The sequence below is a fragment of the Taeniopygia guttata genome, chromosome 4 (assembly GCF_048771995.1).
Source record: "Taeniopygia guttata chromosome 4, bTaeGut7.mat, whole genome shotgun sequence".
Lineage (NCBI taxonomy): Eukaryota > Metazoa > Chordata > Aves > Passeriformes > Estrildidae > Taeniopygia > Taeniopygia guttata.
Window position 1 is genome coordinate 50,398,771 of NC_133028.1, and position 24,429 is coordinate 50,423,199.

The window sequence follows — 24,429 nt, forward strand, 5'->3', positions numbered from 1 at the left end:
GGCCTCAGGCAGCCCTGCCTCCTCTTAGGAAAGACCCCATTGCTTCAGCAGTGCGCTGCACTGCTGGCTGAAGGCCAGGCAGATCTCAGCAGGGCAGGTGTTTCTTTTTTAGGTCAAATCTTCTCAGGCGTTTTTTGTTTTCAGTTGGAAAGCTCTCCTGCATGCATATCTAGTGCAGTATTTCAAAAGGAGTCTGTTAGAAGAAAATATGCTCTTGACATGAAGCAAAGTTTGAAGTACCCTTTGATATGTCAAAATATATCAGTAAATATCAATGATATTCTCCAAAACAGCATGCTTTTAATACTTGAAGCTCTTGGCAGAAGTGTGCCAAAGTTGCTATGAACAACTTTCTAAAACATAAAAAATAAAATAATTAAAATAAGGAGTTTTGCAGATATTTTTTCCAGGTCTGTCAAGTTTCCTGGCAAATTATCTGTGTTTGTGAAATTTTAGGTTACTGAAAATAAAATGTACTCAGAAAATCTAAATCAATAAGTCATATGAAATACAAAGCATTTATATACTTTTAGGACAGAGGGGAAAAAAATCTTATTTAATTTGTTCTCCCAATAAGACCTGGATCCATGGGGAAGGTGAGCTAGTACAGAGATGCTGAATTACCATTGAGTTCAGGCAGATTGCCATGATTTGATGAGTCTCTCTTAGAGAGTCTATCTCTAGAAACTGATGTCATGTTATCCATTCTTCAGTGCCAGAATTTGTATTAACATTGATTTACCCTTGAGGCTGAACAAAGTCCTCACAGACAGTCAGTTCCTCATGATGACTTTCCTGAGGGTTTATTGCTTTTTGCTTGACTGGTTGTCACCAAGGTATCCCTCATTTGACCATTTTATTTTTTGTGAAATTTTTGACGAGGCCAACTGCAGAAAAATGTCACCCTTTTCACCTATTTCCTCTTCAACCACAATGGTCAATATGCCCTGTCAAAAGTCACTGGTAGAACTGACAAATCAGTTAAACTATTTTAGAAATTTTAGACAGCACCTACTTAGTTGAAGATGAAAAGGAGTCTATGCTCCTCAGATTTCTGATGATTCTTTTTTCCTTACTGATGAATACATTTGCACTGGAAAGATTAATGGGTTATGTTTTAATACATAATAAAAAGAACTTTCATGGTACAAATCTATGGAGGTCATCAAGAAACAGTACAATTTAGTTGGTACCTGAGATGTCTAAAATGTAAAATTTTAATTCATACTAAAAAAAAAGTACACAAACCCCCCAGCACCTAACAAGCCCCTTCAAAAGTGTTTATGACTTAGCTAGTTTTCAGTGTAGTGAATTAGAGGGCTGTTCCAAACTCATGTGTTGAACGGGTTCCCATAAAATGTTCATTACCTATAGACCACTGTAAGTTGGAGAAAACAACTCTGAAACAGCGCTGTGAGGATAAACCAGGTCGAAACAGAGTGACACAGTGCTACAGCTCAACCGAGAACATAGGAATTGTGCTTGTTCACTCCCCTTGAGAAAATGATCTACACAATATACTAACATAGGGCTGTTTCAAGCCCCTGTTGAAAAAGTCCAGCTCATCTTGCAGTTTTTCTCCTGCTCTCTCTTACCCAGAAGCCTTGCTATCCTTTTGTTTATCCAGGGCTGTCAGCTTCTTTCATATTGCTACTTTAATTTGTGATCTTACTTTCTGGGGTTTTTTTTCATCAGGAAATGGGAGTTCAAGAAGACCTCAAGATAGGCTATTGCATCAATAGTTCTGGCCTAAATAGAATTAGGAAGTGGTAGGATCTTGCCACAAATTCAATTTCAGTTCTCTCCAGTTGCTAGCTCAGTACTGGAGACATCCCAATTTTGTTGTGTTTTTCTGCCTGCCACAGAGGAAAGAAAAGAGGCCCGAGAGAGTAAATTTCATAAGGGAACACAGTAAATCATATCTGCACAACTGTGCTGGCTTTCACCAACAGACACCTAAGATCAATGCAGAAGAATCCAAGACTGAATCTAGGGAGCCAAAGGTTTTCTGAGCTCTTTATCTGATTTGTAACTTCAGATTTTGCCTCTGTTTTTCTGCTTTCTTGACCTCTATGCCTGGCAGTTAAATATACGACTCCTTGTGAAATGGGTTCAGAATTATAATCTTAGAAAGGGTATAATAGAACAGGGGAAAAAATGTGAGTTAGAACCAATAATAGCATTTCCACCACTGTAAGCCCTGTTACTCACCCTTACATATTACAAGACCTTGTCCAAGAAAAACATTTAAATTTTAGATTTTTATCTTTAAATTTTATAATCAATGCCAGAATCATTCATTACCCTTTCATATAGCTTTCATGTTTTTATGGTTGGATGTTTTAATAATTGCACTTCTACAAGATGCTAAGTATGGCACCACATCCCAGTTAACATTCACAGAATGGTGCTTTAGAAAATAGTACACAAAATGTATTTGTGTCTCTGCTACAGGGACTTACTTGAGCTGGAATATCTCTCTAACACTGCCTGTTGGAAAGAACATTTTTTGGAGCCTTTTCAGCAAGTGTTGTGTTAGTGGTTCGACAGGTAGTTAAATGAATGCTTTCATTCCACCTCTAGCTAGATTTGTAAAATGAATGAATTACTATCAACCTTTCTCTTCGAGGCAACAGCACCCTTACTCACAGCTCACACATTGGATAAAAGTGAAGACTGATGCTTTCTATTACTTTTCTGTAATTAGCTTTTTTGTACTAATGGTACAGAATAAATGCAATAAAGTAATTTCAGATCTTACTGATCTGAAGGAATCTGACATATCTGACTGATATGTCAGGAACACGTACAGAAACATTGCTCTTGTGTCCAGAGACTTGTTAAATGTCTACATGGCACACAAATTCAGACAAAGAAGTACCTTGCTTAAAGCAACACCTGAAATCTGCCTCTGAAGTGCTGAGCAGGCTTAGGGCTGGTTTTTGTAGGAGTGTCAATTTTTTTATATATATGATGTAGACAGGGGAAGCAGCTGCTTATAAAAGTGTTAGCAGGGAACTACATTGTTTGAATTGACATGCATTAATAGTTCAATTTAACTACAATAAAATATTTTTGTGGTCACTATTTAATGCATGGAAAGGTCAGAAATCCTTTCCATGTGAAACCTGTAGTAGCCTACATCATAAGTCAGCAAGAAAGATCAAGGGTCTGATAAAAGCCTGAGAAGCTGTTAGCTGAGGCTTTAATACACGACTGCCTCCTGATCTTATTGTCCTGTAAATAGTGTTCATCACAGTGTGGCTTTTTACTTGGCAGGATAAGCAATGGGCTTCCACATTACTTGCAAGGGCTTTTTATTTATAGGCATCTCTGACTATTAACATCTAAAACCATCATGCGCTGTGTCATATTCCTTCACATAATGAGTGTATAAAGCAAATAGGCCTTCTGTTCAGAGAAAAGCCACTGTGTGGTATCTGCGCAAGGGTTTCCAAAGATAAGTGGCATTACTAAAATGAATAAAAAATGTAATTTGTGTCTCTAGAGACATATTTGGCAACGTCTGTACACATGGTGAAAAATTGTAACTAGTCACAGCAGTCTTAAGTTAAATGCAGAGGCGATGAAATGAGAGACTCAATGCTGTATAATGGGCAAAAGAACAACCCAAGGGATGATTTATTTTAACAGCCATGTTTTGTGAGGGCTATGGAGCAAGTTGTAGGTCCTGCAAGAAGCCCTGAAGGACCCTAGGCCTTGAGGCCTGTCACTTCTTGTCTGTCTCTTCTCTTCTATTGGAAAGGCTGGGTTTCATTTTAAAACTCATACTCAAATAGGTCACTTCTCCCAAATATCAGGTAGAAACTGCACCACTGCATAAAAACAGCAACAACAGCAGTAACAAACACAGGCAAGGAGCAAGCTGACAACATTACTATGCAAAAAAAACCCAAACATCAAAAATAAATCCAGTTGGCTAAAAGGTCTGTAGCTGTACTGCTTGAATTCTGACTTCTCATTGTGAATGAAGTGTGTGTGTCCCGAATTTAGGAATCAGTTTTGTTCATTCGGGTTCATATATGACAGCCAGGGTAAGAAACACATGGGTGTTTCACAGTCAGAGCACACTCAGCAGGTGGTCAGTCAGTTAGTTCCGATGTTTCTCTGCTTCCCCACCATACATCCCGGATTGTACTGGCATGTGACCCTCTATTAGAGAAGCGCAGATGATATTGCCCAAAACAGATTTAGCCAGCTTTTATTAGCAATTTTGGAGAGGTCCTGAGCCCTGACTTGCAGAAGACTTTTTCCAGGAGCCTTTTGCAGCACAGAGTTTGCATAAAGCCACTCAGTATTGCAGGCTCAGATACTTGTATTTGACATGAACTACTCCCCCTGCCCAGCTTCCTTCAATGACTAAAAACATTCTGAACAATGTTAAGTTTACATTAATGTGTAGCCCCAAGGCTTTTTTTGAGGAGCTGGGAAATCTACATACACACAAGCAAGCAGAAAAAAATGAACCATGAAAAAATCAGACTAATATTTATTTGACTGCAAATGAAAATCACCATGGTGACACTGGAGTAGAATGATGCACTAGGTTTGTCATTGTGTCTTCTAAATTCTGGACATTTTGTATGAACCATGCCTTTGCTTCACAGTGAAGCAACAAAGGGAAAGGGTAAAAGGAGCTTTTTGTGACCCACTGCAAGGTCACAGGACTGAATAGGGCTTCAGTAACCTTCCCAGAAATAGTGCACTGGGCTTCCCCATCATCCCTGCTTCAGCACAGGTGCCTAATGCTCCACAGAACATTCTGATTACAACTCTCCAGCACACATAACATGATGTGATCTGCCAGTTGTTTTGATACAAAAGTTTTGTATTGTCATTCCCAAATTTCTTGTATGGAATTTCTGGCCTATATGTGAAACTTCTCATAGACCAAACATCAGCAATGAATACTGGGCAGGAATGTGAAAATTAAATCCATAGCTATGTAAATCAATGGTTCTGTCTGGCAATCCCATGTTTCATCCTCCTGTGTGCTTAACTGAAGAGCAGTCCCTTCAGAAATTGAACACTTTGCACATTACCCTCTCTGTTCTGTACAACAGCCAGGGCATTGAAAGCTTTCTGAGGCAATACTTCAGAACAGGTAAAACACACAGAGTACATGAAGGATGTTCTCATTACTAAAGAGCTATAGGTCGTGGCATTGTCCTCACCCCATTTTAATGCCGCTTGTTTAAGCAGAAATGTACTCACTCTCCTTGCTTCCTTTCATCTCCTCTTTCATAGGAGGCTGCCTGATGTTCAGGGTTTTTCCCCTTTCTTTTAGGATGACTTCAAAACTCCTGCCAAGCAGGTTCCGACACCTCAGTTAATGCAGGTTCAGTTGGTAACAGCATTGGAGCTCGACTGGTCTGAAAAAACCGCTTAGTCATGCATATATCTTGTTTCTGATCTCTGGTTGGGGTTAAGTCTTGCTCTTCAGAGCAGCCCATAGACTTAGACCAGTGATTCGAGTAGGTCTCAGTTGGTGCCCAGATGAATGCAAAGAGTAGTGAACTCCCTAAATAAAGGGAGGCAGTGGGGAGTAATTGTAAATATGTGAATATTCTACTAGAAATGGCATATGTGTATTACTTCTATCACTTTTCCATGTCTCACACTCTTTGGATCCCTTTCCATGTGAGCTCAGCTCACAATTGCTTTGCTTGCACAGTACTTCCATGCAAAGAAGGGATCACCAGCTGGACGTCTACTGCGGTCATGACACAAAATACAATACAGTGGAGAAGGCTATAATAAATGTAATAATGAAGTAAATAAAAAGACATTGAACTGCCTACACATAATTTAAATTGATATTTCTGTAAAATCTTGTCCATCCAACTTGTTATTATCAGTTGGGAAAAATTCTGGACAGAAGATAAATCTTAATCTCTTCATGTGTTATTTCACAGGAATGGAAGCAGCAATATATGTTGTTTTAGGTACCAATTAAGTAGAATGAAAGAGTGAAAAGCAGATGAAAATCTGATAAGTTGCAATATAACTTCCATCTGTTTACTTACCAAATCTTAGAATTTTGAGTAGAGATCCACAAGTGGATTTGAATAAACTTGTATAAAAAAACTGTTCATGCTGCAACACAGCATTTATTAATCTCTCATCTATGAAATCAATTAATTGTTCCAATAGATAAAGGTTTTGGATAATCTTATTTTGAAGAAAAGTGACCTATCAGTGAATAAATCCTTCATTCTACTTTTATTGGTTTCAGTCACTGTTATCACATCTGACCCCTGGAACCCTTTCTGCATCTTCAACAGAACTCTATCCTAAATTGGATAGCAATCAAATATGGAATTACAGCTTGTGTGTAGCAAATTTGAATTGTTTTATTTTTTTCCAGAGCTAAACAGATCAAAGGCAAAGAAAACCTCAAAATCCAGGAATTCACAATATTCGGAAACAACAACCCTGAAAACAGCAGGAAATTTTTCATTTAAAGAGTGCTATAGCCCCTGTTTCCAGTAACTTTAGCCTTGAGATGACAGCAAGAAATTTTGCATATAGCCAACAGTGATATTATATTACTAAACTCCAAAGAATTTGGCAAGCATGAGGAAGACCATTCAGGGTAATGCTAACAACTTCTGCCAAAGCTCACAGGCAGCCCAGGAAGAGTCCCTAAGGCTAAAGAAGGTGGAAAAGGCTTTTGATGATTTCCTGTGTCTTTGATGTTAAGCCACACAGAACTGGATGTGTGTGTTCTCTTTAATGTTACCCAGGAGGAGTGTTTTTCCTACTAACTTTCAGGGCAGTTCCTGAGACCGTCTTGTGTGGCACTTTCCCAAATGAAAAATGAAAATTAAAGCAATGATGTCAGTTATAAGAAAGCACTGAAGACAAAATTCAGAAATCTGTGCCCATGCTGGGGAACATGCTGTTCAGAGAGCAATTTAATTGGAAAAAGAAAAGCCATGTAAGCCTCTGCCAAGTGAAGCACAATCACACTGGGGATCAGAAGGGAGATATCACTGTAGTAGGTGGTCAAACTGCCCAGGAGAGAGAGAGTGAGTAAAAACACAGTAACTTCATAGTGAGCCAGACTGAAACACATGTAGACTCTCTACAGTCTGACAGCTAAAAAAAGATAAGGATTGCAGTTAGCCCAGAAATTTTCAGCTAGAATCTTTTCTCTGTCCTGCCTGTCCACTTCCATTAGCCATTTCCAACTTCAGCAAGCTGACATGGTCATGTCTGTTGTGTGTGTGCGTGTCCATGCCTGTCTGCATTTGGATGTGTGTGTTTTTAACTCAGACCAATATCAGTAGAACCTTTGCAAACACGAAAGATTTCAAGAAAAAATGAAGTTGCACAAGTCAGCTGGGTGGACATGGATGGTCAATGCCCTGTCAGGGGAAAGAACAATGGTGCGACCTTGAGCCCACTGGCTATTAAGGATCTCGGAACAGGAGAAAAAACTGGTACATGCTTAAGCACCTACACTAACTTTACTTTTTTATAAACCATACCCACAAAATAAAGCCAGGTGATTTTGTTCCAGTCTCCTAAAAGCATCTTGTTCATGCTGTGTTAGGCCTGAAAAAGGCCTGACTTGTACAGCTGTTTAGCATGAGGGACAGCATCTCAGGCCCTAAAGTGCAAACTGTTAACACAAGTACAAGGTTTTCGGCTCTAGGGAACCATTAAAGTTTGATAAATCTCATCCAAGGTAAGAAAGGAGCTGAATAATTTGGTCATAATTTAATTTCTTTTGTACCTGGTTGTAGCCTTGAAATACTTGCTTAGAGCAAAACCAATTTGGCTTTCATTAAGGACTGAGAAATCTTAGCCCCATTGAAAATTTTTTGTGGTTGCAATTTCATCCAACGAATCCAAAGGATAAAGACTATGTGCAAAATATATGTCCATTTTCTTACAGATGTAACCATTCTTGTTTCAAAAGAAAATGACAAGGTTATAGGGGAAAAATTTCAACAAAAAAAACCAACAAAAAACAAACAGAAAATCAACAACAAAACCAAAAACAAAACAAAAAACCCACACCTGATTAAGATCTTTTATTCTGAACTGCAGATTATTTGATGTCAAAGACAAATTATGGTTCTTCAGGTTTAGATGTCAACTATAATGCTGCCAGATAATAATGAATGCCTTTCTGTTTGAACCAGATGCAAAGTGAAATAAAAGCTAGCTTCAAAACAGTCGGTGCAGTAAGGAGATGATCTAGCAAAAAAAAAAAAAAAAAAAAAAAAACACAACAAAAAACTTGTATTTCAGATCAGTTTTTTTTTTCTGCTGATGAAAGGTTATTACTTAAAAAGTAAAATCTTGTTTTCAGAGAGATGGAATACTTTCTAGACCTACTTACAGAACTGGGAGTTACACTTGTCACTTGTGAAAACCCAGCTTTGACAAAAGGAAAAATACAGGCAAGTAAGGGAATCAGACTGTGCAATCCATGCTTCCAGCGGGAAGAAGGCAAGACTAAATGTAGTAGGCCATTTTTTAGTAGACCATCAGAATCTGTGATGCTAAGTCCCTTCCTGCATTGTGACAGCTTTCCTTGCTCACCTGTTGTCCAAGTGTTCATGTTCTCACACAGGGCAGCTGGGGAACCTTCTCATAGCAGCATGCATGATGATGTAACAACTACCATTAGCTGAGTATTAATTTAGGATGTAACCTCTTTTCTAGGTTACACACAAGTCTATTGGCCACATTTCAAGGTGATAATGCAAAGGTGCAAAGGTTATGGAAAAAAGCAGTTACAGGACTAAATATCCAAATGAGTAAGACTGTGTATCCCCATGACAGACTGAAAGAGACCACGTGATAGCTCTCCCAAACTATAGCCTTCTAAAGCACAGCATTACCCTAAATAAATATATATAAATTCCCAGACAAGTAGGTCAGCAGGGAAAATGTCTAGGATTTTTCAGACCTATCTATAAGTTTGACATCAAGTATATTCTGGCTCCCTCCCTCAGCCCACTGTAACTATTTCAATGAACAATACAGACAGGGTACAATGCTTTTCACTGGAGTGGCAGCTCTGGTAAAGAGAAGATATTTGATTTCCAAACCCACACATGGTAATTAATATCAAGCATATGGAATGGCTAGGCCAGGTGCCAGACTGGATCTTTGGAAATTTATTTCACTTCCTAACCCACAGACAGCAAGAGTTTATGCTGCTGTCCCTTCACAGTGACCCACTCATCTGTCTCCTCTGTTGCGGCCAAGAGGTTTCTTCCAAGAGGAAGAACATAGTTCATACTCAACTCACAATTGTCAGTGGCCCTCTCAGATGCTCTGATGAACAAGAACACTTGTAATCATGGCCCTTGATTAGAAACATTTCAGCCGTAAGTGTGGTACTCACATATCCTCTGAACAGAGAGAGCCTTAGCTTTCTCAGGATTTTTCCTGAGAGAAGCTGTGAGAGAAGCAGAGAAAAGAATGATCAAAACAATTCTTATCTCACTTGCTGCTGCTGCTCGTTGTTGTGCACATGTGGAATGTGTTATGGAGATTGTTTACCCAAGGTGATTGCTTGATTGGATTCTGGTGATGGTGTTTTGGATTGATTGACCGATTAGGACACAACTGTGTTGGGACTCTTGGGGGAGAGAGACACGGGTTTTCTAGTTAGTGATATAGTAATATAGTTTTAATATAATATAGTATAATAAAGTAATTAATTAGCCTTCTGATATCATGGAGTTCTGCACCTCATCCTTCCTGGTCAGGCATTGTAGCACCGATACATAAGGACAAAGCTGACAGCACTAATTTTTTTCATACAAGCCAGCCCAAACTTATATTCTGTTGCTGCCACACTGGGCCAGATCTAGACTTGTAGAACTAAATTAATGTCTACAATTTAAAATGCTTAAGCCTCCCAACTTTATACTGAAGAACCCCTTTTTAATTTGTCTGTAGTTATTTATTTTTTTAAATGGGAAACTAGAGGTTCTGAAATGCTGTTCTTCTACCCCTTGATATTTTATCTACTTTGTGACAGCACAATATCTCTAAAGCTTAGCTAGGAAAAGAATAAAGTAGATGGCTTAGGCATTACTATTTTTAAAATTTTTTAATCTTGTCATCAAGTCAGGATTTCTAATAATCATATACCCGATGCAAAATAATTAGGTCTATTAGGCCTCTATCTGTTTGTAAACTGGGGGATAATTGAGGTGATGACGACCTTAAGCTCTTCTATTATAAGAAAAATTGGAAATACAAACTCTTGGAGAGCTGGATCTATTGCTAGACTGGATATTATTCTCACATATTCATATAACCTAAAGAATTCACCTATCAGCAGAGGATCTAGATTTTTAGAAGAGGTTTACTCAGGGGAAGTAAAAATTCCTGTATGTACAGTGTGTAAAAGATGCCATAAAGGAATGTGAGGACCTGAGTAAAGCAATTATCAGGTGAAAGGAAAAGAATCATTTTTCTACTGTAAAAACCAAAATAACACTTTACAAAATCAATTTGGACTAGAAAAATCAGTCAAGATCTCCTGTAACATTTGTCTCAATTCTCCCACTTGTACATATAGTACCTACAAACCAGCCTGAAGTTTCAAGAAAATTAACATATTTTGATTGATTCAAGAAAGCTGTATTCTCTAAGGCTCTACTCAATCCTTTCACTCTCCCTTCCCTTTGCTCCCTCCTCCAGAGAGTTACCAGTTCCCTGGCTTAATCTCTGCTGTGCAATGAGATCCCCTACTCTTAGTCCAAAACTAATCACCAACAGTTCCTCCTAACAATCCCCCTGTCCATTAAGGTCACTCCTGATGTCATTAAGATAGTGCTTCTTTATTACTGCCCTCAAAGCATCGGTGCTGATAAAGACAGAGCCAAGGGAGGGAGAAAGTGATTCCTCCCATTCATGTTAGGGAGGATTTGCAGGGGAACAGAATTAGACTCAGGGCAAAGCTGCCTGGTCTGGAACGCTGCAATCAGGAAAAGAGTCTATTTCCTCCTCCTAGCTGCAACATTCCATGAACTTCAGTGATGTAATTTATATAAGAGAAAAACCAAAACCTAGCTCAAAACACAATAAGAAAACCCACCAATGTTAAAAATGCTCCTCTTCAAACCAAAGCAAATTAACAGGAAGCATTTGTAGCTTTATCTGTGCAAAGAAATTAAGTCTGATCACTCAATCAGAAATAAATCAGATAACACACTCCAAAATTATTCCAATGAATTAGTACTCAGGAATTTCTGACTAATTGCTGTCAGCCAGCCAGAAAACATGTCTTCTGTAGTGTTAATTTTTGTTCAAAAAGAAAATTGAACTTCCAAGGGAAACATTTCTGTGTGTTTAGCACTGTTATCGGAAGTATTTTATTACACGAGGTTAAAACAACTGGCGTTTTGCACTGCAGATACATCAGATGGATGAGAGGAGTTGTGGGAGAAGAAGGAAGTGAAAAAGCTGTCTTCTTATCTTGGCATTAAACCATAAAAACCAATAAATCTTTAATCATCTTCTTTCCAGAACAAAAAAAAAAAAAAAAAAAAAAAAAAAAAAAAAAAAAAGCAGGGGGATGGATCTTTAAAAAGTGTAAATGAATTTTTCTCATAATAGAGATTAGATGATCATAATAGAGATTAGATGATCTACTGGGATGGACACAAGAACAACACAGAATTTTGCCAGACTTTGAAATATATCTGTATTTCAGAACCACCATTATATGTGTCACTGGCATCATTTTCTCAGGCCAGTAACATTGACACTACTCCCTTGCAGAAGAAATGTAACACAGCCATAGGGGGGATAAATGGTCTGTGGAGTTTGGAAGTGTATCTAGAGCTGGAATTAGCCCATAGCACAGTTAAGTTGTCAGTGTACAGCCAATTCTGGTGCCTCATTGCTGCGGTTCACTCAATAAATACTCAGCAAGGACCCTTCCTAGGTAGAAGAAAAGGCCTAATCAAAAACAGAGGCACAAACCAGGGAGGAAAAATCTTAATAATTCTGTAATAGCCATGAAACCAGGTACTGAAAACAACAGCCTGCCTTTATGGCAACACAGTCTGGAATACTCAACTCCACCTTGTATTGACTGTCCAACCCAGAAAATAATTCCTCTGGAAGAGATAAGCAAAATAATTTCTACTCTTTATATAATGACAACAATGTGAACACCATGTTTTGGTGTTATATTCTGTCCATAAAATGACTTGCAATTGTAGCTAATTCAAAAGCTTGTCCATTTTTGTACAGGAAATTCCTACCACACAGCTGGATAGTGTTAAAAGAGATCATCTCTAAGCAGTGTCAGTACTTGTATTCCCAAGTGTATCATTGCTGTATAATTAAAATATGCATTCAATCCTAATATAAAATATTTATATACCTAGACACATTCTAGAACGTGTATATTATATAATAGCTAGCTTTTTGTAATCACTATTCTTCATCCTAGCCCAGCCTTTTCCATAGCATACCAGGATATTCTGAGTTGCAAGGGACCCACAAAGATCATCAAGTCCAGCTCTTGCACACAGAGATCAAACTCCCAAGCCTGGCATCATTAGCACCATCCTCTAACCAGCTGAGCCAAACACCTCATTGTTCTTAATCCACAAATGAAGAATAGACAAGTTGCTTCTACATGACTTGCTCCTGAACTTGCAGTCATATTTATTTCATAAAAAGAGACACTGATATTCGTGATAAACTCTGTGTGCATCTGCAAGCCATCCTGCACTGCACATGTGCACAAACAACATTTTCACCAAATATCTCTTCACAAAGGAACCCTGTGGAAAGTCCATACACAGTGCATCATGATTTAAGCTCAGCCTGCACCTTACGCTTCAAAAATAAAGGCAAATATCCCCTGAGTGAACGAGAGTAACACCCCAACTGCAAAATTATTCTGAGACTTGGTGGAAAAGTTCCATACTGCCCCCTCTAAATTTCCGTTTCCATTATCATCACCCAGAGGAACCAGCCACAGGTTCAACAGGTGGCCAGGGATATTAGAATGATCCTGTAGAGTTGCCACCACTGGTTCTCAAGAAAGTAAGAGAGAAAGGGAGGAAAAAAAAACATGGTCTCTGTGAAAGTTTTATTTATAATTCTGTATCACTGTCAATCACGGTCAGAAGGAATAATATTTGTTGAAGAGAATGCAGAAGTAAGCACTTCCTTCACTTTTTATCCCCCTTTCCTCTCTGTTCCCCTAATTATAATTTTTAGGAAGGAGAAAAGTGATTTTGGATGAAAACTGGCAGTGGTCTTCCTGATCAAAAAGAAGGATGCTGAACTCCTGACCTCAGTTCTCCTACTCTGGTCAATAACATTTATTTCAATGTAGTTGCTGCAAATTTACCTTGGAGCAAGAGACAAGAAGTGTGTGCAAAGCATAAACACAGAGAAAGAGGGCAAGTTTGTTACTCTTTCAGCTTAACTGGAGTAGCTTAACTGCTACTCCAAAGTGAAGCCCCAGCCACTTGCACTACATCCCAGTCTCTGCAGACATCCAAAGTCACCGGTCTGGATGCAAAACATCTTCCACTATTTCCCCTTCTCCTCAAATACTCAGACTTCAACTGAGGTCACAGAATTCTGTTCAAGGTAGAGTTTCTCTATATTGAACAGCAATGTTTAGGCACATCCAGGAAGATGCATATCTACGCTTCACCAGCAAGTACAAAAGCAGAGAAAAAAAATCTCATGGCCAAGGAATAATTCCTGGAAATAAATTAAAATAATTTAAAAATTGTAAAATACAAGCATTTACAAAAAAAAAAATCTGGAAGTATTTAAAAATACATGGTGCTGGAAGAAAATTGCTTTATGTATTTCAGTTTCTTTCTTCATTCAGTGAAGTATTTGATCCAATTAAAGAAAGGCCTAAGAAATCTCACCTATGTTATAAACAATCACAGATTATAAAAAGCTTTGAAGAAAATCTCTTATTACTTCTGTGTCATTCTCACATGCAGCAAGCTGCATTCACTGGAATACAATATCACAGGGTTTTTTTGCTGTCTCATGGGGTGGTTTGTTGATAATGTTGAAAAAGGATACTCGTATTTTTGGTTATGAAATTTGAGATTCTAAGCAAAGCATTTGATATAAAGTTTTAAACATGAAGTCGTAAACTTGCAAGTTGTTATCTGAGAATTAAACATGTGAGAAATGTTTCCTTATGCAATTGGACAAGTCTCCTTTCTTAAAGGTTTTGAATGCATTTTCTTAGTTCTCATGTTGAAATCAAGCATACCAGGTTTTACTGTTGTTATCTCCAGGCCTACAGCACTCAAGGCGTCATATAACATCCAGTGAATCATTTTAGCCCTGGCCAGACTATTTTGTCTCTACCCATACTTTACAAGACTCTAAAGTGGACCTTATCAGTTAGCAAAGCAAGAACCCTGGAGGCCTAATATTACTGGGAATGGATTTACAAATGTTTAAGGGTGCAGGGCTCAAAGTGGGATCCTAATGAATCAAAGACAGATGTTCTCATACCTAAAAGCCATCAGAGAGACCAAATTGCTGACAGATGATACCCTTGAAAGCCATAGCAAATAAGTGACAATTATTCACCAGGACTGCAGCAACCAGAGGAAATAGGTTAACCAGTTTGCCTTGAAAATATTAATCCTTGTGAATCAATTCAGATACTTCTCAGTGAATATGACATTACTGGACACCTATATTCTACACTAAAAAATCACTGAAAATTTACTAAAATGCTTTTGAAAATCTTTGTATTTTGTTTGCAAAGGCCAATCTGTAAAGCAGAACAGTGAGGCAAACATGCCTGAGGTTTGAGAAAAGCAGCAGAACAAGAAGGGCTTCTTCACACTCACAGGTGCTTCCCATAATGGAGTTTCTGAAGAAGAAAATTCAAATGGAACTGTAGTTAAATTTTGCATAAACATAACACTTGTAGTGTTTTGCTTTGCATGAGAAGTGTCTTCCAGAGGGAAAAAGACAAAAAAGGGTTCTCACTTAGCTACTTATTAGTTGTGAGGGAATCTGAAAAGGTCAGAACCTCAGCCACAGTTATTGGCTGTCTGACTGGGTGTGTTGATGCTGCAGGCTGCCTTGTGGTCCCAGATAAAGATAAAGCCAGTTACTGAGCTAGCCAGACATCAAAAACAATCCAGCAGAGCAACCTAGGCCTCAGCATGATCTCATTTACTCAGTCTTCCTTTGTTGCTAAGTATGTGTTTGATGTTTTTTTACAGTATTCAAAGGAACACCGCAATAAGGAGAAAATAATAGCCTATAGCCTTTTTTTCTCCTCATGTTGACATTTTAAAGAACATGGTGATAATATGACATTATAATTACAGAACCATTAAGCCCAGTTCTGAAGTTCTTACTCGGTTTCTGGTTCAGGAAAACAGAGCAATTTCTGAGGTCTGACGAGTAATGAGCTCAATTCAGCACTTTCTTTTTGTAATAAAATATGCTGAACAGAAAAACAAGAACAACAAAAGATTGTGTTGCAAAACCCTGGCACAAAATTTGATTCCTCTCTCCAGCAATATACATTAAGGCATATGCAAAAGCACATACAAGTCACTCAGTTATTCCAGAATCTTTTCTGTTTATTTGACTCATCTGGAAACAATAACATGAGGGGAAAGTAAGTAGAAAACAACGCTTTCTTTCTGCTCATTCTCTCCATATAACCCTTTAGCCAAAAGAACAGGTGCTGCTGCTCTCAGGAGTGCCACTGAAAACCTGGGCTCTGCAGAGATAGTGCTTCTCACATAGGACCTTCTGAGCTGTCCTTTTACTGGAGTAAAGAAATGGCTGACATAAAGCCCTGCAAAACCAGGGATAGGAGTGTGGATATTTTTAAAGGACAAAAAATGTAAAAAAATATTTGATGGTGCACATTGGATTCAACTGCTATAACTTAGTTTTAACAGTAATGCAGGTGGGTGTAAGAGGTGTACTTACTCTCACACACACACACACACACACACACAGACAAACAATCACTCTCTCTCCTTGGTAGGGCAGTAACAACTGCTCCCCATACTATTTCTTCCCAGGTCAGATTTGTTATAAATAGAAAAAGATACCAGCCAGCTAGGCTGTCCTGGCTTCACACAGACATCAGCATCAGCTGGCGTACAGAAACTCCCTGATGGAGAACTCTATTTGCAGTTCTATGTTATGCTCAGATGCAGTTGTGTAGATGCTTATTATATGTTCACAACATAATATGTTTCCATAAGGTAAGTTTGGTGTGTGGCTTGAGGTAGCCAATAGATGACAGAGTGGCCATGCTGGCCATGGTTAGCTGAATTACAATAATTCATGGGCCAGCATTTCAGGGAGTCTCAACTGAAAAAGGTAAAGAAGGTGTCACAAAGTGTCTTGTATAGAAATCCTCATGACCATCTAGAGAGTCAATGGCCAATCTGTTAATGGAATTCCCTATGTGAGAACTAACTTTTGCAGATGATCCCAGCAAATCAGTTTCCTTAGCTAACAGTATGTGCACACACATCTGAGCAGCATGCCAGGAGAGGAAAGAAACAAGCTTAGCTGGGATATGACCCAGATTGTGTGATATGGAGGAGCAGTTTTCCAGGGAGAAAGAGGAAGGTTCTTCAGCAGTTTCAGCTTTAGCTCAAGACTTAGGAGGCAGGTTTAATTCCCTGCTCCAGCTATTTCCTTCCTATATCGTTTTTGGAAAATTTCAAGATACTAAACGTCTAAGTACCTTTAGTACTGCACCCTTAGTTTTCCTGTAACTCAATTCTTCATTTTTACAGTGAGTATTATAGTAATTTCTCATCTCATGGGGCTGTTTTAAGTGCATTGAAGGTGGTCAGGTGCTCAGGTATTGCATTGGAGAGGGCCATGGAAACATCTGGCTCATAATCTGTTGAAGTCGTGCCTGGCTGTGTGACTAGAATCCTTCACCTCTTAGTATGTCATTTCATCTCTAGAACTAGGAGAATGTTTTTCTACTCCCTTCCCAAAGTGTATTAAAGCAGCACTCATTAATGCCAAAATGAGATGAGAAAAATAATGATGAGCAGCTTTTGAAAGCTTATAAATAAACAAAACACACTCTGTAATCAGGATCCGTGATAGCTTTACTATGAAAGGAGACTGTAAACAACCAGAGGAAATGCAGCCTGAAATAAAACACAAGGGAATGAATGGATTTATGTTTTCGGTTCCTTGATATTGTGCAGATAAAGAAATAAGACTGCTTAAGGAAAAGATAAGATCTTAACTGCTGAGTATAAGATTGAGATCATCTGTGCATTTGGAACATTAGGAACTTGGGGAAATCCTGGCCCTAACATTTTTGGGGTTTTAGATATCTCAATTATTTTAACCATAAATCTTGGTCCCTCAATTCCACTTGGATCAAACTTTATATAGTCTTCAATAATGCAGATGTTTACATTTCTTTACCCTTTTACTTCTACAGTCCATGACATTTGAAAGTATTTAGATGTTTAAAAATTGCAGGGAAAGGATCCGAGAATTTTCAGATGCTTGTAAGAAGATAAAGTTCTAAATCTTACTGGTATCTGCATTTACATTCTAGTCAGTGTCTGACTGTATACCTGCATAGCTCCAAGCCCCTAAAATTAGATCTTCTACCATTTAGGTACATTAGAAAAATTTACCCAAAATCATATTGCTGTGATTTATTTTGTGCCTCCCTTATCAGTAACAGATGAGCAACTACTGAGACAATTTCATACAGCATGAGTCATCTGAAAATACTTTGGTAATGGTTTTACAAAAGCTTAAATAATTGAAGCTTATTACTTGTGACTTACCATTTATTTGTGTAACAGTGGTAATGCAAGGCTATATGTTATCCAAAATGAAACACTTATATGAAAAGGAAAATGAAAACCTACAGCTTTTTTATATTAATTCATGTTTATGGAGAAAAATGAAGATTATATATGCTATATCAGGTAGAACTTCCACCAATCCATCACAATCTTCACTTGAAAATCACCTGACTGCTGTGCCAAAATATAAAAGTGCTTTAAAGCAAAAGATGTGAAGTAATAGATATTAGTCTTGTTAGTTCTGATGCATCACTGTGCCAAGCCACTTTCCATTAATAGATGATCCTAAAGAGACTATATAAAGTGTTATATAGATGAGAAAAGCTTGGTAATGCTGTCCAAAAGAAATTGCTGATTTGGGAACTTAATTCCCTCAGCACTGGAAGGACAGTAGAGAGAGTATTGATGCCACTAAATGAAACTCTATGTTAATGAGCTACATGAGACCAAGGTGAGGGTCAAGCCTACCATTTCTGCAAATTTTAGTTTCCTTTTCCCTGATCTACATTTACAGAAAATGAGGCTTCCATTCCATTATTAAGCTCCTCTAAGATGTTTATGATTGACACATTTTGGCAAGCAAAATAATTTGTAACAGGAAAAAAAGGACATGAAACTAAAGAGAAAATGCAGAGCTGAGAGATTCAATCACAGATTGTTTTTGTGACAACTTTTTCACATTCATTTTACTTAATCAGTATAAGTATGATTTACTGAGAATCAACTCTGTTCTGCATGACTGGGAGAATGACCTATTAAGTCTTTTGTTGAATGATATTTTAGGTCAAAGTAAGAAAACCATGACGTGTTATCATTATAATTGAAGTGTTACAGTTCAGATATACTTATTGTCAAACTGAGATAAGGAAGCAAAACTAAAAATTCTTGTTATTTAAATGTGCAAATCTTTCATTTAAGTACACAGATCACTGTGTAGCTAGACACTGCTATTTTTCTGTTGTACAGATAACTGTGTAAATGAGTTCTCTTTCTTGTGGACAAATCTCTGCACCTTGGAGAGAGAGATCATTATCTGTTTTCTCAGTAGTGACTCATAAAATCCAGTAGCTGAGAAGTATCACATTTTCTATTATCATGGTTTAGTTTTCTTCTCTATATAACCCATGAATAGGCTCAAAGTTACATTTTTTAACACTATCTCAGAACTGAGAATACACTTAAACCAATATTTTTTCCAGAATGTTCCCAAATGTGTAGTTATTAATACCCTTTATATGCATATTTGCCTTTATGAAGTGCAATCACATTTTCCCAGAATCTCTCAAGGATGTTTGCCAGGACTACATGTACATTGAGGACAGCACATTCACTTCAGGAGAAATGAATTTTTTGGTAGCTAAGATGCTTCAGAAACAATGTTTAGATTCTAAGTGAATTAAAGTTTCTTGTAAGACAAAACTCTGCCCACAAAATTACCTGAACAATTACTGGCACAAAGTTAAAAAAAGGAAAATATTGGTTTTTAAAAAAAAAAAAATAATTATTTTTACGCAATATATTTTCTGCTAAACAAATAGCATTTTCTGCTATACAAAACATCAAAATTGAGTTGCCATAATGCCACATATGCCATAAATCAAGAGAAATAAGCAGTGATCTCCAAAATGGCTTTGAACTCACCAGAATGGATAGAAGGCTATTTTCTTGCCTTCAGTATTGCTATACATCAGGAATTTCAATTTGGTTAAAAATTGTCCTGCAATATTAATGCTCTAGTCTATTCTTTCTTTTTCTCTTTAAAAGAGAAGACAAGCAGAGAAATCAAAGAACACGAGGACAGAAAATCCCAACCAGTTTATGCATTCATGACCATCTCAGTCATGTTAGAAGATTGAGTGTTGTTTTGTGTACTCATCCAGTGTGGTTTTAGAACTCAAACATGAAATTGTAAATTTTTTAAATTTAAAACTCAGCTGAAACTGTAAAGGCTGCTCAGATGTATCCACTCACTACCTAATACTTGGGACATTTACTATACTAAGGGAAAAGAGTCAGTAAGAATAGTGCTTTAAAACTTCAAGCTTACAGTAGTTGTTTCTAACATATTTTCCAGTATGTAAAAATATTTTGACTCTATATTGAAGAGCCAAAACTAATGTTGTAGCCCCATGAATTGCCACTTTTTAATAAAAAAAGGACTTTGTGCAAAAATCTAGCACTAAATATTTTTAAAGGGTAGGAAAAAGTCACCTGGGTTCGCGCTGAAAGTATTTTATTGTAGAGAGTCCTTAGCTTTCCATTCCTGTAGAATTTGCATAATTTCAGCAATTCATGAAATAATTTGAATGGGGAATTTTACTGTCATTCCTCAGAACCTCTTAAGGCAGTCCTTCCTGTCTCAGGCTGTCCATTTGAAATGTCTAATTTAGTAATCTAGTGCCAAATCCTTCAGTGGTTTTCAGCCAGCTCTCTATTCTTGCACTGATAACTTCACTGTAGAGACAGCTATTGTGGGCAGTTTTTATAAAGTAACTGAACACATTGACTGTTTGATTCATATGTTAGATTTCCATTGATAATAACAACGTACTGCACAAATTATGAACACATTCTATTCTAAAAAATGTTGTGTTTCTGTTAGACGAGGACTTCCTTTTACCTCAGTTTTCCTGTTATTTCCCAAGAATAAAACCCCGGGGCCAGTTTTCAGGTCTAAATGCTTGCAACTCCCACCAACTGCAAATAAAATTCTGTTTTGAGCACTTCTAAAAAAACAGGCCTGCAGCACAATGGTTCATGCTGCTTATGGAATACATACAGGGTTTTCTAATGGTCATAAAAAATCTTTGATTTTGTCACCCTAAAGATTCACAGATTAAATCTCTTTTTTATACTATTTGCTGTCTCTGAAAGATGAGAGCGTGCTGCCCACATTTGAGTCTGTCCTTCCAAGGAGTTTTTGAGTTTCATGTCGGAAGTGGAACTAATTATGCTAGGTTTAGAGACACTTCAGTAAACAGAAAAAATGAATCATAAGCACTTAATAGTACTGCTGCAATTACACACACAAACACACACAGACCACCCACCACCTCACCCCACCCCCATTCAGCTGAAATAATATAAACAATTGCACTCGGCTTCTGGGATTTGGAAAATGCTATTTCCCTCTTTTGTTCTTTGAAGCATACTTACTCACCCTATTAATTTTCTGCCTATTCCAAGAAAGCAGTTAAATATCAGATGTTACTTTGAATTGCCTCATTGCAATGCATGCTAGCATTGTTGCTGAAGAGGTATGTGAGTTAGAAAGGGAGGACACAGACCTAGATGGGGAAAAGCAAAAGACAGAGGTGTTCTCTGTAATCTGAAACTGTCAGTGTCTTACGGAAACAATTAAGCTAAAAAATCTAAAAAAAAAAAAAAAATTAAAAAAAAAAATATATATATTTCTAGGGAAATATTTCTCTCCTGGAAAGCTGTTTGAGTATAAAGTACTGCTCTTACTTCCAAGCTCATTCCTTCCCCAGCCTCTACCTGCCTATTAAACCAATGGAGCAGTAAAATGAAGGGCTTGCCTCTGAGCAGGTTGTGTGATTTTAAGGCCATGGACTACACCCTACACGCTGCCATCATGCTGCACCAAATCTGCCACCACATGAAAGAGATCAGCAGGCTCTCCCTCTTCATATATCTCCAACATAATGCATCACTCTAGAGAGAGGCTGTCAAACTCTGGCAGTGGAGAAGGCATAATTACACAAAGAAGTAATTTGATTGGGAAGATCATCGCAAAATTATAGTTTTGAAAGGCAAGACAATGAAAAGTGAAGGGAAAAATTATTTGAATCAATATAATGTTTTTTTAAAATGTAAAAATCAGGTACCAGTTTGAACAATTACGCCATTTTTTAAATTTCTTTTCTCATTACTTGCACATCCAGATTACCCAGCAACCCACACTGTCTTTATTTTTTGGCAGCAGTGCTAAACCAATCAGGTATTTGTTACTTTAAGAGGCTTACATTTGTCTCAGCTGTGATTACGCCCTATCATACTGTATCACATGTGTGTGATGTTGCTTCCCTCTTGGCAAGCTAAAGATGCTGCCATTTAGCTAGTTATAAATAAGTTGTAAACGTCCTAAACCTTTTTATTCCCTATTTGACAATCTGCATGACATTACCATGTAGTAGTTCTGCAATGCAGTTTTTAAACCTATTTTAATGCAAATTAAAGCTATTACCTAATACCTAGACATGTTCAACTTGACTACTATTATTCAGACTGGAGATTTGATGTGTGTTTACTACCTACCTTATTACTAGGCTCGTGTGTATTTTCCTTTGACCTTTCTTTTCCCCCCCGTAATTGTAGGAAAAACAACTCAGTTATATGAATGGGTTTTATTATTGTCAGTAATATCTTTGTGGTGAGTTATCATAAAATATTCACTCAAGAAAATCCCATTGTGGAAGTGGCGCTGGCTTTCTTTAGGACATTAGCAAATTTCATCTCTACTTACTAAAACAAATAGGACACAAAATGTGCAGCACACTTTTTCTTTTGGATGTTTCACTCAGGTCAGTTACCCATTTTTATGGGCAACTGCATTTTCTTCTTCCATCTCAGAATCACAACGTTGCCCTCACTGAAATTTTCAATGACATTTAGCAAAAATGATAAGCATGGCTTGCAGTGGAATAACAAACATTCTGGAAAATTTTCTTTCTAATGAAACTGACATGTATGTCCTCAGCCTCTTGATAGTGTCTCTTTAGCAACTAATCTCTTTGACAGAGGGTCTCAAAACTGTATAGTTACTCCAGTTAATGGATTAATTTTTCTTATTAAGAATCAGAATTTCTAGCATGAAAGCCATCTAAACAGAAACAAGAAGTCTAGGCTTATTAGCTTTGACACAGAACAATCATTGCAATTTCAGTGTATATTCATCAAATCTGCTCTCCCTGCAACTACAGTCTTGCAGTTGTGATTTCTGGAGAGTTGAATCACATACCTCCAGAGCATCAAAAGGGTTGAGCCAGTTCTGCAGCTGTTAGTTGCATATTCAAAAATATTTTTAGGGTCTTATTGTAATTAATATGAGATGGTGTTATCTGAGAAAAGAAGTTCTGTACAGGAATGATTAATATGTAAAGCCATGTATCAGCACAGGTTCGTTTTATGTGACTTTTATAGTGCAATGTAAGTTGAAATTCAGCCTGTGATTTTCATTCACAATCCTGTGCTGTTACAGAATCCTGGTTAACTCCTTGTAAGACCAAGTGGTAAACAATCCCTTTACAATCCCTTTACAATACCTTCTGGAACACTTCTGTAAAGAACATCTCATTACATTAAGCCAAGTTGGCAGAGTCATAGATACTGTTGAGCATTTATTAAAGTACCTCCTACATTACTATAGCAGTGCAAAATCTAATTAGAATGGAAGCCAATGTACATAGTCTTATAAATAAAATAAAACCTTCAGTAGAGACCTGCTGTCTTTGCACATAATCAGAGTGATCATCTATACAGCAGATGGCTACTTAGTCAGCTGGCTAAGGGTTACAGCACATTTACATTTGTAAAAATGGATGAGAGTTTGTTAAAATCCTTTCAAATAAATGATTTTCTATGATGAACTTGCCCAATAACATAACTTAAAAGACAGTTTATTGGCTAATTGAAAAGATCAAAAGGGAAATCAAACTGGCTAATTAAGGGGCTGTTGTAATAACACCTTTTTATCTGTTTCCATTTAATATTCCCTGATTTTTACTATCCTGAAAAATAATGACACTTCATTGAACATAAAGCTTAACTGCAGTGCTGCTCTGGATAATCTTCCAGACATTTAACAGCTTTTTAGCCATATGGACAATGCATATACAGCTAGAAAACAGTTTTTATCCAGATACACATAAATTTACAGGGGAATAGAAGGGCTATATGTATGTTTGGAAATTAGGGACAAGCATCTGTCAATCCCAGAAAATATTAAAATGCTTACTTGTTTACCAGGTATATTAGAAAGTTATAAAACTTCCAGTAAAAAATAGCATTAAGCATATATTAATGAATTTCTAATCTCTTTAAACACATTACAGAGTACAGGAAGGTTGTGGACAGCTCTATAACTAACTTGTTTCAAAGCTGCAGTTAAAAGTGTCTCTATATTTTGATATGCATGAAAATTACAATGTATCCTTCCCAAAATTACCACACAGACTCATTAGGAAATGAATTTATACAGAAGGAATTAAAAATCTGCTAAATCTTTTACAAATTACAATTATTTAAAATTTTCTAATCGAAGATACTTAAGACTCAATTCCAGACAATCTTAGTAACATTGAAGCGTCAGGCCTGAGAGAAATGTTGTAGATATACTGCATTACAATTTTTCAGTTAAGGTAATTTTTCCTTCCATGCTTTTTATTCATTGTAACAAAAACTTATTTATTCAGTATATTCTAAAGGATAAATATTTGACTCCAAATCCTACTGTGTAGAACGGTCTCTTCTACAGCAATTTTCATTTCTTATTTTTCCTCAGTGGGAATGAAGCCAAAACTGAGCTCCACTTCTGGCAAAGACTGGGTGGCAGCCTCCACACCCTCAC